This window comes from Mustela nivalis, assembly GCF_964662115.1.
Source record: "Mustela nivalis genome assembly, chromosome: 2".
NCBI lineage: Eukaryota > Metazoa > Chordata > Mammalia > Carnivora > Mustelidae > Mustela > Mustela nivalis.
In genome coordinates, this window is record NC_139021.1 from 10,188,358 (window position 1) to 10,207,186 (window position 18,829).

Below are 18,829 nucleotides of genomic sequence, written 5' to 3' on the forward strand. Positions count from 1 at the left end.
TTGCCATTATCATCATCATAATCAAGAATAACATCAGCGGTTATTTCAGGTTGCCTTAGTTTTTACTACATGCTATTTTTCTGCTGTAAGACCTCCATTCAAGTTCTAGGTCACATTTAGTTGTCACATCTCCCAGGGCTCCTCTTGGCTGTGACATTTTTCACACTTTCTTTGTTTTTGATAACCTTAATGCTTTTTAGGAGTTCTGGTCAGGTATTTTGTAGAAGGCCTCTATTAGAATTAACCTGATGTTTTTCTTATGATTAGATTGGGGTTATAGGTTTGAGAAGGAAGACCATGGAAGTAAGGTGCCATTTCCATCATGTAATATCAAAGGCACATATTAACAATATGATGTATGACTATTGATGCTCCCCTTGATTACCTGGTTGAAATGTGTCTGTCGAGTTTCTCCACAGTCAAGTCATATTTTTTTCCATTTTCCATAATGTACTCCTTGAAAGGAAGTCACCATCCCACACTCAAAGAATGGGGAGTTATGCCTCCCTTTTTTCAGGGTGGAGTGTCAATATATTATTACCTTTATTTGCCATGGCACTTGGTATATTTGGATCCTATAACAAAACATTGCCTCTTGATTTTTAATTCTCTATAATCTAATTTATAGGATCATGCAATTTAAGGTAATCAGGGTTAAGTAGGCTCTCAGCAGTTAAGGTGGAAGGTGATGTCCTAATTTGTGCTGACCTCTAGAGAAATTTCATCAATTTAGAATTCTGTTAAACTAACCCTCTCTTGGGAGAAGAAGAAAATCAGACTGGGATCCACCTGAATGTCATTTTAGGTATTCTGTCTGGGTATCCAGGGTGCCTTGGGAAACACACATGATCCATGTAGTTATGGAAATTCTGCTTTGTTCAGCTCTAGAAACTGGCTAGATCTGGAGATGCTGGGTATGAAGTTATCTGCAGATAAGTAAATTAATTTCACATGGACCACACTTAATGACCAAAATAACTTGTATACAAATGGCCAGCCCAATTACTTTTTTCATTTAATGCTCCTAACAACCATTTAAAAATCTAATTGTTAGCTCACTATTAAGGCCATTAAAAAAACAGATTCAATCCTTATAAGGTTGCCTCAATTTGCCTTAGTTGCTCTTCTGATGCTAATCAACTTTTACAACCCACTGTTAATTTTTTCAAGCTAAAAATCTCCAAACTTAGAGAACTTACAATATAAATTCAAGGGCACAAGGCTTGGTGTCAGAAAACCTAAGTCAAGTCCCTGCTCTTCCCCTTGCCAGCTATGTGGCTCTGAATAAGTCATAGAACCCTTTTGAGTCTTGGTCTCTTCATTGTAAGAATAAAAATTCTTGTTTATGAAATGCTTTATTGTCAATTTATAAATGGGAATCTAGTATTACAGTGGTGTTAATAAAAACAGATGTGCTATTTTTAGAAACAGTGCTCTGTGAGAAACATTATCATTGATGATGATGATAATGGTGGTGGTGATGATAAAACTATGATGTTTAAGGTAATGATGAGGGCTGGCTAGCATAAAAGTGGGTATAATTAACATGTGCTTGTGTGGTATTCAGACAATACAGACAATATCCAGAATCAGAGGAACAGGGCAAGTATGGGAGGGCTAGTAATCAAGGAATTATGGCTCTCACCCCCAGCTTCCATTGAGATCAACCAAAGCTTGAGAACCACAGATTGTGGACAAGTCCTGCAGTGTTCTTTGGAAATAAGGGGTTAAGTCAAAGAGGAAATAGACACACTGGAATCATCACCATGTCTAGTTTGAAATATATGACTCAAACACAAAATTAATTACTGTATTTTAGATTTTTTCTTTTCTTGTTTTTTTAAATTATGTTGTGTTAGTCACCATACAGTACATTCTTAGTTTTTGCTGTAGTGTTCCATGATTCATTGTTTGTGTGTAACACCCAGTGTTCCATGCAATATGTGCCCTCCTTAATACCCATCACTAGGCTCACCTATCCGCCTACCCCTTCCCCTCTAAAACACTCAGTTTGTTTCCCAGAGTCCATAGTCTCTCATGGGTCATCTCCCACCCCAATTTCTCCACATTCATTTTTCCCTTCCTTCCCCTAATGTCCTCCATGCTATTCCTTATGTTCCACAAATAACTGAAACCATACGATAATTGACTTTCTCTGATTGACTTATTTTACTTAGCATAATCTCCACCAGTTCTATCTACACTGATGCAATTTTGGGTAATCATCCTTTCTGATGGCTTACTAATATTCCATTGTGTATATGTACCACTTCTTATTTATCCATTAGTCTGTTGAAGGGCATCTTGGCTCTTTCCACAGTTTAGCTATTGTGAACATTGCTGCTATAAGCATTGGAATGCACATGCCCTTCTTTTCACTACACCTGTATCTTTGGGGTAAATACCTAGTAGTGAAATTGCTGGGTCATAGGGTAGTTCTATCTTTAAGTTTTTGAGGAAACTCCAGACTGTTTGCCAAAGTGGCTACACCAACTTGCATTCCCACCAACAGTGTAAGAGGGTTCCCCTTTCTCCACAATTTCTCCAACATTTTTTACTTCTTGTCTTGTTGAATTTTGCCATTCTAACTAGTGTAAAGTGGTGTCTCAATGTGGTTTTTATTTGAATATCTCTGATGGATAGTTATGATGAACACTTTTTCATGTGTCTGTTAGCCATTTGTATGTCTTCTTTGGAGAAGGGTCTGCTCATGTCTTCTGCCCAATTTTTTTACTTGATTGTTTTGGGGGTGTTGAGTTTGAGAAGTTCTTCATAGATCTTGGATATCAGCTCTTTGTAGTGTCATTTGCAAATATCTTCCCCCATTTTGTGAGTTGCCTCTTTGTTTTGTTTACTGTTTCCTTTGCTGTGCAGAAGTTTTCTATGTTGATAAAGTCCCCAAAATTCATTTTCCCTTTTGTTTCCCTCAACTTTGGAGATGTGTATTGAAAGAAGTTCTTGTAGCTAATGTCTGAGAGGTTACTACCTATGTTCTTTTATGGGAATTTGATGGATTCCTGTCTGACATTGAGGTCTTTCAACCATCTTGAGCTTATCTTTGTGTATGGTGTAAGAGAAGAGTAGAATTTCATTCTTCTTTATATAGTTGTCCAATCTTCCCAACACCATTTATTGAAGAAACTGTCTTTTTTCCATTGGATATTTTTCCTGCTTGGTCAAAGATTAGTTGACCATAAAGTTTAGAGTCCTTATCTGGGCTCTCTATTCTGTTCCATTGGCCTGCTTCCTCCTCTCTCTCTTTCTCTGCCTGCCTCTCTGCTTACTTGTGATCTCTGTCTGTCAAATAAATAAATAAAATAAAATCTTAAAAAAAAAGAGCTCCATATAAACTCACAATCTTGGCATGGAGGTGTGGAGATCTACTTGTCTTCTGGTTTCCTATGGCAACCTTCATATGTAAGTTCTCTCGCTTATTAAACCTGCTGCCTTCCAATGTAGAGTGGTGCTCCTCTTTCTTCAGTTTCTCCTTGCCCTCCATTTACAAAGTCCAGTTTGCAAATGAACAGAGAAAAGAAAAACTCACACGTTGTAATGTGGTGCTGAATCTTAATCATTTGCCATGAGGATGGAACATATGCCCCTGAGAACATGCATGAGCATAAAGAAGGGATGAGATGGTACAACAAAAGTAATAATCACCAAATAGTTGACACACTCTCCTCCAATTCCCAGACACCTGTACTAAAGTTGGAGCCATGTGACTAGTTCTGGCCAATAGATTGTAACTGTCAGTTTTTGTCCAAGAAAGGAAAGAGACATGTGTCTTCCCATCTCCCATCAGATGTCATGCTGCCCTTGAAGCCCACTGTAATCTACAGTAGAGTTAGAAGATGACAGAGTGTCACCTAGTTCACACTAGACTTCATGCAATGAGAAAAAAAAAAAACTTATTCTTTTATGCCCCCGTCTTACTCCACTTGGGCTTCTAAAAGAGAATAGTATAGACTGAGTGGCTTATAAATATCAAACATTTATTTGTCACACTTATGGAGGCTGGAAATTCCAAATCAAGGTGCTGGCAGATTTGGTTTCTGGGAAAAGCCTCTTCCTAATTCATAGATGGCTCTCCTCTCACTGTCTCCTCAATGGCAGAAGGAGAAAGGCATCCTTCTGGGATCTATTTTATATGCACTAATCATTCATGAGGGCTTCCCACTCATAACCTAATCTCCTTGTAAAGGTCCCACCTCCAAATGCCATCAGGTTTCAATGCCTACGTTTAGGGGAGCCAGGGACACAAATATTCAGTACACCACAGCCTCGAAAATTTGGGGTTTCTCTCTCCTGCATTAGCGCATTCTACTAATACAAGGCAAAGAATAATTTCATAAGCTAACAGGTCATCTTCTCTATTGTAAAGTAGAGCCACAGCTACTTAATTGCCCCAATATATGTAGGTATCGAAATGGTGTCTTTTTACCTCACTCCCTTCCACATTCTTTGCATTATGAAAGAATAAAAGGGGTTCTTGGTTACCTGCAACCTCTACAAGCATTGCATTCCCATTAAGTCAGCAACAATACCTCAGCCATGACAGTAATGGGAACACCTGCTAAGGCCTTCAAAGGCAATTATCCTAAAGTAGGTGACAGTCATTTACCCAACACAGTGGATTTACAGAAGACTACATGTTCTTCTATAATTCAACCTTAAATCTGATGTGCTATTTCTCAGTCCCCAAAGGCCAAATTCTATTTATGTCCACCTCCACCCTCTGTCATTGTCACCATAGAACCTGCTGAATCCCCACTCCTAGGAGAGCTCTACCATGCTAGCCCTGATGGCCAATAGGAAGATATCAAGTGGCAATTTCTTTCCTTTCATTATCATCTTTTTTTTTCTTTCTTTCTTTCTTTTTTTTTTTTTTTTAATAAACTGAGGATTCCATGCTCTTGGATTGGAAGAATAAACATTGTTAAAATGTCTATACTGCCTACAGCAATCTATACTTTTAATGCCATTCTGATCAAAATTCCACCGGTATTGTTCAAAGAGCTGGAGCAAATAACCCAGAAATTTGAATGGAATCATAAGAGACCCCGAATTGCTAAGGAAATGTTGAAAAACAAAAATAAAACTGGGGCATCACGTTACCTGATTTCAAGCTTTACTACAAAGCTGCGATCACCAAGACAGCATGGTACTGGCATAAAAACAGGCACATAGACCAGTGGAACAGAGTAGAGAGCCCAGATATGGACCCTCAACTCTATGGTCAAATAATCTTCAACAAAACAGGGAAAAATATACAGTGGAAAAAAGACAGTCTCTTCAATAAATGGTGCTGGGAAAACTGGACAGCTATATGTAGAAGAATGAAACTCGACCATTCTATTACACTGTACACAAAGATAAACTCAAAATGGATAAAAGACCTCAATGTGAGACAGGAATCCATCAGAATCCTAGAGGAGAACATAGGCAGTAATCTCTTCGATATCAGCCACAGCAACTTATTTGAAGATATGTCTCCAAAGGCAAAGGAAACAAAAGCGAAAATGAACTTTTGGGACTTCATCAAAATCAAAAACTTCTGCACAGCAAAGGAAACAGTCAAGAAAACAAAGAGGCAACCCACGGAATGGGAGAAGATATTTGCAAATGACAGTACAGACAAAAGGTTGATATCCAGGATCTATAAAGAACTCCTCAAATTCAACACACACAAAACAGACAATCATATCAAAAAATGGGCAGAAGATATGAACAGACACTTCTCCAAAGAAGACATACAAATGGCTATCAGACACATGAAAAAATGTTCATCATCACTAGCCATCAGGGAGATTCAAATTAAAACCACATTGAGATATCACCTTACACCAGTTAGAATGGCCAAAACTAGCAAGACAGGAAACAACATGGGTTGGAGGGGATGTGGAGAAAGGGGAACCCTCTTCCACTGTTGGTGGGAATGCAAGTTGGTACAGCCTCTTTGGAGAACAGTGTGGAAATTCCTCAAGAAATTAAAAATAAAGCTTCCCTATTACCCTGCATTGCACTAATGGGTATTTGCCCCAATGATACAGATGGAGTGAAAAGAAGGGTCATCTGTACCCCCAATGTTTATAGCAGCAATGGCCATGGTCACCAAACTGTGGAAAGAACCACGATGCCCTACAATGGATGAAAGGATAAGGAAGATGTGGTGCATATACACTATGGAGTATTATGCCTCCATCAGAAAGGATGAAGACCCAACTTTTGTATCAACATGGACGGGACTGGAAGAGATTATGCTGAGTGAAATAAGTCAAGCAGAGAGAGTCAATTATCATATGGTTTCACTTATTTGTGGAGCATAACTAATAGCATGGAGGACAAAGGGAGTTAGAGAGAAGAAGGGAGTTGGGGGAAATTGGAAGGGGGGGTGAAGCATGAGAGACTATGGACTTTGAAAAACAATCTGAGGGTTTTGAAGGGGCAGGGGGTGGGAGATTGGGGGAACCAGGTGGTGGATATTATAGAGGGCATGGATTGCATGGAGCACTGGGTGTGGTGCAAAAATGAGGAATACTGTTATGCTGAAAATAAAAAAATAAATAAATAAAAAATAAAAAATAAACCGAGGAAATAGAGCCTGGATAAGTTTGTGGGAACTTGCTACCCCCAAAGGAGTCCAGTTAGACAAAAGAGTGTCCTAAATAGTATTAAAAATGTAGAGTGAGTCAGTTATATGTTTCAAAAGCAAAAGCTTCAAAAATAATAATGTCTTAAATGCAAGAGATTTTCTTGACCATACATTGACTTGTTGATAATTTTTGGTCTACAAGTACTTGCATTGACATTACACTACATGGCTAAAAATACAATGAAGATAGAGGTTTCCTCTGAAGTTTCCCAAATATCTTGCCTAAATTAGGGATGAATAGTCTCAGCAGAGAAGAGGAGCCTCTCCTTGTGTTACAGCTGCAACAGAGAGCACCATCTATTGGATCTTTGCTGACCTGGGAAGAAAGGACCATTGGATGCAAGTTGACCAGAAAGAAAATGGAACCCAAAGAATGGTTTTGTCCATCTTTGCATCTTCAGTCTTCATTCACCTGGTCCCTACTTTTCCCATCCTCAACCAGGACCATAAGGTGCCTGTGCTATGAGTTCCCATCCTAGGTAAAAATAGCAACAGTCTGGCTGTGGGTCACTGGCACCCTTTAATAACATTGCTGTTTGCAATTATAAATGGTAATAGTAAAGTTTAGAGCATTCACTTTTAGTTTCTTGGCTGAGACCTCCCCTGTAATAACAGATAAAAAGGAAATAAACAAAAAGGAGTTTAATAAAATGCATACCTCCTGCATGTATGAGACATATCCAGGAAAATTGAGTACCTTCTTGAAATAGCCCAAGATTTCACCTTAAATACCATCTTCAACTAAAAACAAAAGAAAGATATTGAGGAGAATAAGCTGGAGAAGGAGAAATGGTAAATAAAAAGATGCTTTATAGAATGGGTCACTGCCAAAGGCAGCTCACGATCTCTCCCTAAAGGTCATTCTGAGGATTTATAAAATGCTTCTCAAAATTTTTCTCCCAGAGCAGCACAGAATAATTTCTTCCCAGGAGCCCCATCCCCAGTGACTGAGGTTTCCACAAGGGGATGTCATGTCTCTCACTCATCAGACCTACACAAGCTGTCTCTATTTTGTTTTTAATTGTGTTATGTAAGTCACCATACAGTACATCATTAGTTTTTGATGTAGTGTTCCATGATTCATTGTTTGCATATAATACTCAGTGCTCCATGCACTCTGTGCCATTCTTAATACCCATCACCAGCCTCATCCATTCCCCCACCCCTCCCCTCTAAAACCTTCAGTTTGTTTCTCAGAGTCCATAGTCTCTCGTGGTTCATCTTCCACTCTGATTTCTTCCCCTTCATTTTTCCCTTCCTTCTCCTAATGTCCTCCATGCTCTTCCTTATGTTCCACAAATAATTGAAACCATATGATAATTAAACAAGCTGTCTCTAATAAGACTCCCACTGGAGTTCCATACCACACACTCTGTAAAGCCCTGGATTTAAAAAAAAAAAAAAAAGTACATTAGAAAACCACAAGTCCCAAATGACGTCACTTAGACCAAGTCACAGAAGCAGGCCTTAAAACATACCCTTTTGCAGTTCCAACCTCCCCCAGAAATTTAGTCTTAACCTGTCAGTCAGGAATTTTCTGATCAGCTCTGATGAGGTCATATGTCACATGGGGCCCTCTCCATCCCCCAAAGGAAGATGTGGTAATCCATCTAATAAGACCTTAACTGGAACAATTCTTTCTTTCTTTTGCTAATGACTTCCTTGCCCCACTCTCCTTCCTGTAGAACTCCTTGGACCTCTCCCCTACTTCCTGGTTGAGATGCTGTTGGTTCATGAATCACTTAATAAAGCAAACCAGATCATCAAATTTAATTCAGTTGAATTATTCTTTAACAAGTGGAAGGCATGGAGCTCATGCTTGAGGAAAGATGCAATGAAGTGAGTCAAGGTTGGCACAGACTATTTGAAGAAAGTACTCAGTTTCCCTGGGTATGTCCCATGTATGCAGGAAGTATGCATGTTATTAAGCTTCTGTTAAGTTTTTAATTTATAAATCTGTTATTGCTAGCAGCTCTCAACCAAGAACCTAGGAGAGTAGAGGGGAAATTATTTTTCCTCCCCTACATATTCTACAGAAAAGAGACTCTGTATCAACTTCTCAATATCTGAGCAGGCTACAGATGAGTTCTGATGAACAGAGTGAACACAAAAAGTACAGGAAGGGAAAAGTAGACAGGCAAAATAATAATTTCCTCTGGAGAAATGCACTGCTCGGGTTACAGATTACAAAGTTGGAAGGAAGCAGGCAGAACTCTAGAGACAAAGGAGGAAATCCTCAGACTTCTTTGAGAATTGTAGGCTAATAAGTTAGGGGAGGGAGAAATATTTCCTTCAAGGATCTAAGAAGAGTGAGTGAGGGGCACAGTGGAGGAGAAAGATGTCAGAAAATGGGGAGTAAGAAAGTGTGTCAGTGCCTGTCCCTCTCAGCTAGGAATGGGCTGTGTCAGATGATACTGCATTAATTAATCACAGTTGGTTTGGGGTTCTCATTAGATGCCTGTCACCATCAGGTTGCATGCAAAATAATATTTAGTATCAGCTTATATGTGTAAGACAATATAATATGCAACGTTGTGCATGTTACTTCCTTGAATTATAACAGCCCTTTGAGTTGAATTCTGTAATTATTCCCATTTTGTGAATGATGTTCTTGAAATTCAGCATGTGTGTACCATCTTGCCCTGAATCTGTACATTTAAGCACCATGAGACAGAATTTGAAGTCAGTGCTGTCATACGAGATGCCATGCACATAACCACTTGAAAGTCACACTTGAGAAAGAGACTTTCTTTCATAAATCTGGAATCCACCATGCCTGGAGTAACTCTTCATACCTGACCTAGTCAACTGACCTACTATTTGCCCAATGTACATATCTGGGATACTACCTTGGTTTCCCTTGGGATATTTCACTTTCTCCCAACCCTGAGCACATGGATTCCCCCTGTTTTTCTTGGGATTGGGATGATACAGGTAATATACAATATCATAGAAGGTAGACTACCTGTGACTGGCTTTCTTCTGGTGAATTTCTTTGTAAGAGTGGACCATAAACCTTCATTTAGTTTAATCTATGCCCTCTCCAAATTCATCTTAAGGGAAACAGAGCAACTTCAATATGTACCTTTGAGAAGGACTTGAGAATACGCTTTTGTCCCAAATCCATATCACCCTCCATGCACTTCAGGGAGACAGTTCTCAAGTGTCCAAGTGCTCTGACCACAATGCTAGCCAGACCGGATTTAAATTCAAGCTCTCACATACTTTCTCTTAGTGGCAACTCTCTTAACTTCTGTGAGCTTCATTTTTTTGTCTAATAAAATACAGGTGAGAATATTTAACTGATAATTGTTATAGAGGCTGTAGACAAAATACACACAATAACACAGAGTAAGTTTTTTTTTTTTTTTTTTTTTTTTTTTTTGCTGTGTCGCTTTCTCCTAATTATCATTCCAGTTCATCCACTTTCATGAGACCCTTGGAAAAACCCTTGTGGGAGTCTATGAATCATGCCCATTTTTGAACAAATATAAAAATTTCCCAGAAGAGGAAAAAAGAACTCCCCTCTTTTTTACCCTAGCAGAGATTACAATCAAGTTTTAGTATATGTCCTTGGGCCCACACAAATTTACAAGGTTTTCTAAAAGTAAGTAAATCTGATTAACAAACTTGTAATCTTTTCATGATTTATAATGAAAAGCATTTTTATGTGTTTCACTATTTCTTTTTTTTTTTTTTAAGATTTTACTTATTTATTTGACAGACAGAGATCACAAGCAGGCAGAGAGGCAGGCAGAGAGAGAGGAAGAAGCAGGCTTCCCGCTGAGCAGAAAGCCCCATGGGGGTCTCTATCCCAGGACCCTGGGATCATGACCTGAGCTGAAGGCAGAGGCTTTAACCCACTGAGCCACCCAGGCTCCTCTGTTTCAGTATTTCTGATAGTTTCAAACCTAGAGGATCTAGTCTGGAAATGCTTCATAGTTAATAAAAAATAACACTGATGAGCCTCTTCTCGTTAAAAAAACACAAAAATTACAAAAGATCACTTTTGAGAAAATTTGGTGCTCAATAGCTCCACCTACTGGAAAAAGAAGCAGCGAAAAGGCTTTTCTGTCACTGTAGCTTTAGAAAAAAGATAACAATTGGAAGGAAGGTGAACCCTGAGAAACTATGGACTCTGAAAAACAATCTGAGGGTTTTGAAGGGGCGGGGGTGAGAGGTTGGGGGAACCAGGTGGTGGGTATTGGAGAGGGCACGGATTGCATGGAGCACTGGGTGTGGTGCAAAAACAATGAATACTGTTACGCTGAAAATAAACTAAAAAAAAAAATTTTTTAAAGATAACAATTGGAGGGAAACTTAGGGATGAATGAGTCCCATTCTTCCTAATTTATGGATGAAGTTACTGAGCTTGGCTCAGACGGATGGGATTTCCCCAAACTTGCAGGTTCAGTCGGTGATTGTAGAGGAAGATTTATATGGCTACTGTGAGGGTATTTCCTTTAGCTGCTGACTGGCCAGGTCAGTGGGCATCAAACAATAGAGTGATTGTCTCTGATCCTATCTTTTGTTTACCTAGCATGCTAGAGTTTAGAAGGCATTTTCATAGATACTGCTCCAATTACACCTTATAATCACTCTGTGATCGTATGTCATTCCCCAACGTTCCACAGCTGGTAGGAGACAGACCTGAAACAGAAACTCAGAACTCCGAGCTCTGGCTTTCATGGGAGGGTACAGCCTTGTTTTCTTTGTGCTTCTTCCTTTGGGGGCCTGTGAAGAACAACCTCCAGGCAACCATGGGAAGCTGCATGTTAATTTGTCCTTTAGCCATTTTGATTCATTGTCCTACTGCCAAATGTCTACTCTGATGGTGTCTTGTTGGAGGCAAATTAGGTTCAGAGACTGAGATTGTCTTTGCTAATAATTCACTCAACCCAGGGTCACTGTGGGAATTATAATTTATAATAATAATAATAATACCTCACAAGCCAATAGTATTTGTGATAATATCTCTTAATAAGCCAATAAAGAAATAATATACAATTAAACAATAATAGATCTATTACACTGTTGTTCCAGCCAAAGGGGAGATGAAAGAAATAAAATCCAAATTTAGTTGAGATGTATCTTTCTATGAGATGGTTTTCTATAGAGTCAGTCCTTCCAAAGTAAAAGTTGGGTATCAGTTGCCGGCTTACATCTCTTTCTTCTGAGACACGGGGCTCAGGCAAGGTGGGCTGCCCCAGAAGTTAGTGCCCCAGGGACTGTTACATGGCTTGTGCCTCTGCCCAGAAAGAGAAAGTTTGCCAAGAAAAAGAGGTTCTTTATCCTGGGACTGCTGCATGGTTTCACACCACTGCCAGCTGGGAAAGGCCTGGCGGAAGCAGGGTAAGTGTTTCAGGATCTCCAGAGAGTGATTTAAGTCAACAAAGAGGTGCCTTGCCTGGGCCAAACTCTCTCAAGCTGCTGGTCACACCTCTTGATTTTAAAGGTTTAAAAGCCCATCACATGATGGACACTACTGTCATAACTGTGGGTGCCAATGATGTGATTGTCGTCTCCATTCCAGGCACGAGAGTATGATAAGAAAGTACTAATATTCAGCTTTGAAACAATTTTGTGAAAACAAGTTATTTAAAACGGGTTCAAACCACAAATAACTTTGTCCAAAACGAGCTTTCAAACCATGGATTTTATTTTATTTTTATTTAAATTCTTTTATCCAACACATAGTACATCATTAGTCTCAGATGTAGTGTTCAACAATTTATCAGTTTTATATACAAACCATGGGTTTTAAAGCATAAGGAGTTGGTGCACAAAGTGACAGAACCAATTGACACATATCTCTGAGTGGTTATCAACACTGCTGGTAGAAGTTGCTATTTCTTGAATACATTTATAGTGAAATAAATTGAGGAACAAAAAGAAAGAATGGGGCACCTGGGTGGCTCAGTGGGTTAAGCCTCTGCCTTCTGCTCATGTCATGATCTCAGGGCCCTGGGATTGAGCCCCGCATCAGGCTCTCTGCTCAGCAGGCAGTCTGCTTCTCTCTCTCTCTCTCTCTCTCTCTCTCTCTGTCTGCCTCTCTGCCTACTTGTGTTCTTTGTCTGTCAAATAAATAAATAAAATCTTTAAAAAAAAGAAAGAAAGAAAGAAAAAATAGGAGACAATGTAGGTAATGCATCTGGGACTCAAATCAGATACTTTTTTTTTTTTCATATGCAGGGATTTTCCCCTCAAATCAAGGAAAAGATAAAGGAGATTAGCAATATGAAGATTGACTGACATTTGATTTTGTCGTTGTAATCAGTCTCTACACTTTCCCTGACCTCCCTCAACCCGGTCTAAGGAACTGTGAGAATTTTCCTAATTTATTCCCCATTTGGGAGAATACAAACAGGAGAATAAAAGCAAACAATGCTATATGTTTCTGAAGCATTTAACAGAAATGAGCACCTTCCTGTGCATTGTCTCTTTATTCCTAGCAACAGATCATCAAGGAAGGCAAGCCCAGTATAATTATTAGCCCTATTTTGCAGACTGGTAAACTGAGTTTCCCAAAAGTTAAACAATTTAGACACAGAAAAGTAAGGAACAGCTACATACTCTAACCACAATGTCTTCCTTTATAAAATTTAAAAATATACTGGCATGCTCTTATGCATGTTTTTTCTTATTATACACAGAAGTTTATTTTTAATTAAAAATAGACAAAAAAATACTGAAAGGTTCTTTTGGAAGGGAATCACATAATTATGCAACATGTATTCATTGAGCACCTACTCTACTATGTGTCAGGCACTGATCTAGATGTTGAGAATATAGAGATGATTAAAAGTTAAGGTTTCTGATCTATACAGCTTCTGCTCTTGAGAAATAATATAAAGACAATAAGCAACTCAACAAATCCACCAATAACTGCAAAGAACAAGATCAGACACATTCAGGGTGGTATGGTGGTAGACAGAATTAGATTTAAATGAATTGATAATAAGCAATCTGGTGGGGGAAAAAATGGACCAGAGGAGTTCAGGAAAGGCATGCTGGAGAAGCAATATTTACCTGAACCATAGATGACAGGAAGTCTGGTGTCATCAGTACTTAGGAGTAAAATGTCCTAGGTAGAAGAAGAGCAATGCGAAGACTCTACAGTTTGAGTGAGTTCCATCTGAAAGAAGTTAGGGAGTCTGAAGCAACGTGATTTCAAGGGGAAAATGGCTGAGAGAGGCATTCAGACAAAGACACCCCTGTCTTGAACTTTGGATTCTATCCCAAGGCCAGTGGAAGGTTGTTGGAGAAACTCAAATGGAAGTGATATGATCTGTTTCATGCCTTAAAAGATTATGCCAGCTGCTTGTGAGGAATAAATAGTGGGAGGTATGGGGAAAAGTAGAAGCACAGAGTACACATAGGTGCTACAGCACTGGTTCTGGAGGGAAGTTTCAAGGGTAGGGATTAAGGTAATGCCCACAGACACAAAGATAGTTATACTGATTCAGAAAGGAAAGCTTATAAGATATGCTGATGGATCAGGCTCGAGGAGTGCAAGAATACTCTTAGGTCTTCAACTTGAGCAACCAGGTTGACAGAGGCACCATAGTCAGGTGGCAAGATTGGGATTAATACATCTTGGGGCCGGGGAAAGTGAGAGTCCCTGTTTTGGTTTGGCCCTGTTGTGTTTAAGATGCACACTAACTATGCAAGTAGAAATGATAAATCAGTAGTTAGATGCCTGAGCCGAGAGCTCAGGGAGAGGTCAGGACTGGACTGGAAAGGCAAATTTAGGAATCATCATCGTATGGGTATTCCCTAAAGCTATGATACTAGGAGAGCTAATTTTAGGAGAAATGGCAGAAAGAGAGAACAATAGGGTCTAGAAACCAATGTCTGGAGCACTCTAATATTCAGAAGTCAAGGGAAAGAGGAAGAGGTAGCCAGGAGTTTGAGAAAGAGTGGCCAGAAGGGCTGGAGGAGTATCAGGGAGTGTGGCATCAAGGAAGCCCAAGGAAGAGAGTTCAAAAAGCAGTTGATTGTCAACTCTGTTAAAGGCTGACAAGAAGCCCACTACTAGGAGAAAAGTTGCCCAAGAGTAAGCTAGCACAGAGGCCTTGAGAAGAACCACAAGGAAGGCAACCATGGGATATGGAAGCTCTCCTGGGAGAAGAGCCAACATATGGGCCAGAAGTTTTTCAGGGAGGAAAGCAACAGGGAAACTGCTTTTAGCTAGAAGATTCCACCACACCAATAATGATGATCAGATTTTGGTATACTTTTTTCTCATTTTTAGATATGCCCAAGTCTTAGAGACAACACTGGATCTTTTCCCTTGACATTATGATGGCACCAGTTTACCAATCTACTATAGATTCTAGATACAGAGAATTTGTAATAGATACATAGTGTCCCACTAAACGGATCTGCTATATTGTGTATATTCTTTGAGCATGTGTGTTGCCTTTAACTTTTTGCTATTAGAAATGGACATTTTTCTGCAGAGGGCTTTACTCTGGACTCTTTCTTTGGGTCAATTTCCTATGTTGGCAAATTTCCAAAAGGCTTTTCCTAACAACTGTATCAATTTAAAATGTCATTCACAATGCATGAGGTTATTTTATTCATTGTCCTGTCCTCACCACCCAGCCTGATTATCAGGGGAAAGGTGATATTAATAGGTGAATCAAGCACTATGGTGCTTTATTTCATGTATCTCATGATTATTTGCAACAATATTTTGTTTGTTTGTTTTCTAGCTGGGACACACCTGTTTATATTCGGGGCTTGTGTATCTATTAGGCTCTTGGCATTTTGTTTTATTTAAATTGTCAGTCAGAAGAACCCCAACTTTTTATTGAATATAATTTCTTGAGCTTGTCATTTATCTTACTGTGTTTGCTTTTTTTGTCACTTATGGAAGCTTTTAATTTTGATGTAATTAAATATGCTGATCTCATGAATGCTTAATTATCTTAATGTTCTTTTTCTCCTTCACAGATTGTCTGTGATAAAATCTTAACCCTGGACTTTAAGACCGTCTTCCCCTTCTACTCCATGGCATATGTTTGAGGAAAGCAAACTCATTTAATGATGTTGTTAATTTAGAGTGCTCATATATATATCAGTCAAGAACCAGCTGTGCTACCAAAATAACCATATAATAAAATCCCTTATAAGAGGCAAATATAGTAAAGTTTTTTTTAATTTATACTCAAAATAATGTAAGAGATCTCTTGGTTTATTGAGATCAGGAAGTCCCACAGAAGGAAGATGGTGTATTAAAGATAAACCAGATAAAAAAGATACACCAAGTAGAAGAGGAGAAGATGTGTAACTCTGGGCTCTATTAGTACAGTCCCACCAAGCTCCTGCTGCAGATTCTTAATAACACGAGCCACAGTTGACTGAGCACATACCATGGGTTAAATACTTGGCATACATTATCTCAGTGCTGTCAACAGCCCTTCTAGGTAAGTGTTACTACCTTCATTTTTCAAAGAGTGGCACAGACAGGATTCTAAGGCCACGTGTGTTTGCCTGCCAAACTCATGCCTTTAACCCCTAAGCTTTCTTTTTAATGTTGGCCCTGCCACTGTTTCTGGATCTTGGCCCTAAGACCTTCCCTCAGAACACAAGTAGGGGGAGTGGCAGGCAGAGGGAAAGGAAGAAGTAGCCTGCTATTGAGCAGGAAGCCCTGATAAGGGACTCAATCCCAGGACCCTGGGAACATGAACTGAACCAAAGGCAGATTCTTCACTAACTGAGCCACCCAAGTGTCCCAGACTTTCCCTCTTTCATGAGGGTCACTGCAGGGATCAGTCTGAGCTCTCTGCTGCAGAACTTACCACAACCACTTTGGACTTCCGACATTCCCATGACTTACTCTCTGACACTGCCCCTTCATAGGGGACAACAGACAACCAGAACTCTTACAAACACAGATTGCTTTTGTGAAACACAGTTAGAGATGTAGAAAATACTACTCTGTGAACTAAAAGTATCCTATTATGTTCAGTATTGTTTTTATGGCAAATATGTGTGGTAAATGCCTCCAAACTCTTTGAAAATTGTTAAACTATATTAAAATGCTAGTAGTTTTAAGATTTTATATTTTAAGAGTTGTTCACAACCCTAGCAGTCAACTTCATATCTATTCCCAGCTCTTTAATGTTGAACATGTTACAGGAATCATCCATTTAATGCTCTAAATATTAGTTTTCTTATTTCCACAGTACAGATGAAGAAGATGAAGCAGAAAATCAAATCACTTGCTCTATCAATAAGTGACAGAGCCAGGATTTGAATCCATGTTTGTGTAACTCTATGCAGTACACATTGGCATCCCAACCCTATCTGGGGTTAATAGCAGCCAGGAAGTTCAAATAGAGACTTGGCCACACAGCCCATTCTCACCAGAAGACAATTACTGGTGCAGTGCTGATGTTCCTCCTTCCAGTATTTCAGGGATGAACTGTCTTTGACAAACATTGGAGGGCCAATGGTCAGTGGCCAGAGTAGACCCCACATTCTGAAGAGGGCAAGCTAGAACAGTCTGGAAGATAGTGGCCCCAAAGGTGCTCAGAGGAAAGGCTGAAGTAATTGGGCATGTTTAGTCTGAAGAGAGACAAAGAGATTGAGTTATGGCAGTTTTCAGACATATCAGATGTTATTATGCTGAAGATTGACCAGCTGTTTCTTTTCATCTCTAAGAATACCATCAGCAAAATCTGTATTAAGTGGTAGAAACAGACAAAAGGCATAACTTGTTCTCTTTGGAGAGAAGGTGGACAGATCATGGGGAGGTGACAAAGTCTTGTTTGGAGAAGCACATTCAAAATCCTGGAAAGAACTTGTTCTGTCTCAAAATGTGTAGAATGAGTGATGTGACAATGTCTCTTCTAAGGGACCTTCTAAGAATTTAGAGATACTAAAAACTTCATCAGAAATATAATAATGATGATAAATATAAACAAATGATGATTAAAGTGGGCAACTATTATTTTCTACCCAGCAACCGAGCTTCTGATGAGGACGTCTCTACCTCTGCTGGTTCTTTTGAGATCACCTCCCCTCCCATTTTCTTCATATGCCTGCAGTGAGAGCAGCTCCCATAATGAGCTTAGCCTCTAGACAGATATGGTTGGTCCTGAAGTTGGGCTAACACGTCCCTTCCCTGAGATTATTGGGTTTGGAGAGGAGGGATTTGCACCAGAAACACTGACCTTGGGAAATGTATAAAAAGTTTCGGAGCTTCCATTTGCCGTTAAGCGCACATACTAAACCTGGAAAATGGAGAGGGATGAGAATGGAGGGCACACTGATTCAAAAGAGAGAAAAAAGTAGATAAATCAGATTCAAAAAGAGGAATAAAAATTATTTATCAAAAGTCTTAGGACTCTTCAAGTGCCCGGCTTTAATTTCTGTTGAGGTGCAGGCACATTCCTATCTCATGCAATCCTAAAACCATTTGTAATGAATCGTTCTTTTGCTTATGCCTGTCTGAGTTGGTTTTATGGCACATAAATCCTCAGAGCATTTACTAATACTATAATAACAATGATGGTGAGAATCACTGAGACCGTAACCAGCACCAGTGATGTGATCAAAGTTTACATTATAATTTCTTACTTTGGGGCTCTGCCTTTTTATAAATATCCCTTTGTTCTTTCTATACTGAAGATGTCATGTTGGGATAGGGAAGACTAAATTCAGTCAAAGATCTCACCAGGAGATGTGTCAGCAGAACTAGAAACAAAAAATTAACTCTGATTCTACCTGACAGAGGATTCAATCGTTTTTGTGGAATAGAACACAAAATGATCCTTGGCTTTTACTTTGACTTTGACTTTGACTTGAAGCCCAACACAACCCAGCCCCATATCTTCTTATTTTGTGTGTTGCTTAGGCTGTTGACTCTTCAAATATTCCTAGGTTTACCTGACCTCAGGGTGTTTGCACTGACTACTCCCTCTGTGTGGTACTTTCTTCTCTTCATACTCATATGGCTCATCAGCTCCTGTGTCTTCAAGTCTTTGCTCAAATGTCTATTTGTCTAAGGTCTATTTCTAACCCCCAGATAAATGAGTTACTAGAACTGATATATTGGGAGAAAGTTTGACACGTCATAAATGCTGGGTATTTCAAGACTATGGGGATTGGGGCATTGCTGTTGGAGGGAGGGAGGTATACAATGGGGTTGCAACAAAATAATAATCA

The 18,829-nt window shown here is 39.3% G+C and overlaps 1 long non-coding RNA gene across 1 annotated transcript in view; it reads left to right on the forward strand.

The window, feature by feature from the left end:
• LOC309858800 overlaps positions 1 to 15,777 on the forward strand; it is a 50,434-nt gene extending 34,657 nt beyond the window's left edge. Inside the window, exon 3 of the long non-coding RNA XR_014308335.1 lies at positions 15,611 to 15,777. This is a non-coding gene — a long non-coding RNA (uncharacterized lncRNA). The remainder of the gene's footprint in view (positions 1 to 15,610) is intronic.
• Positions 15,778 to 18,829: the final 3,052 nt, after the last annotated feature.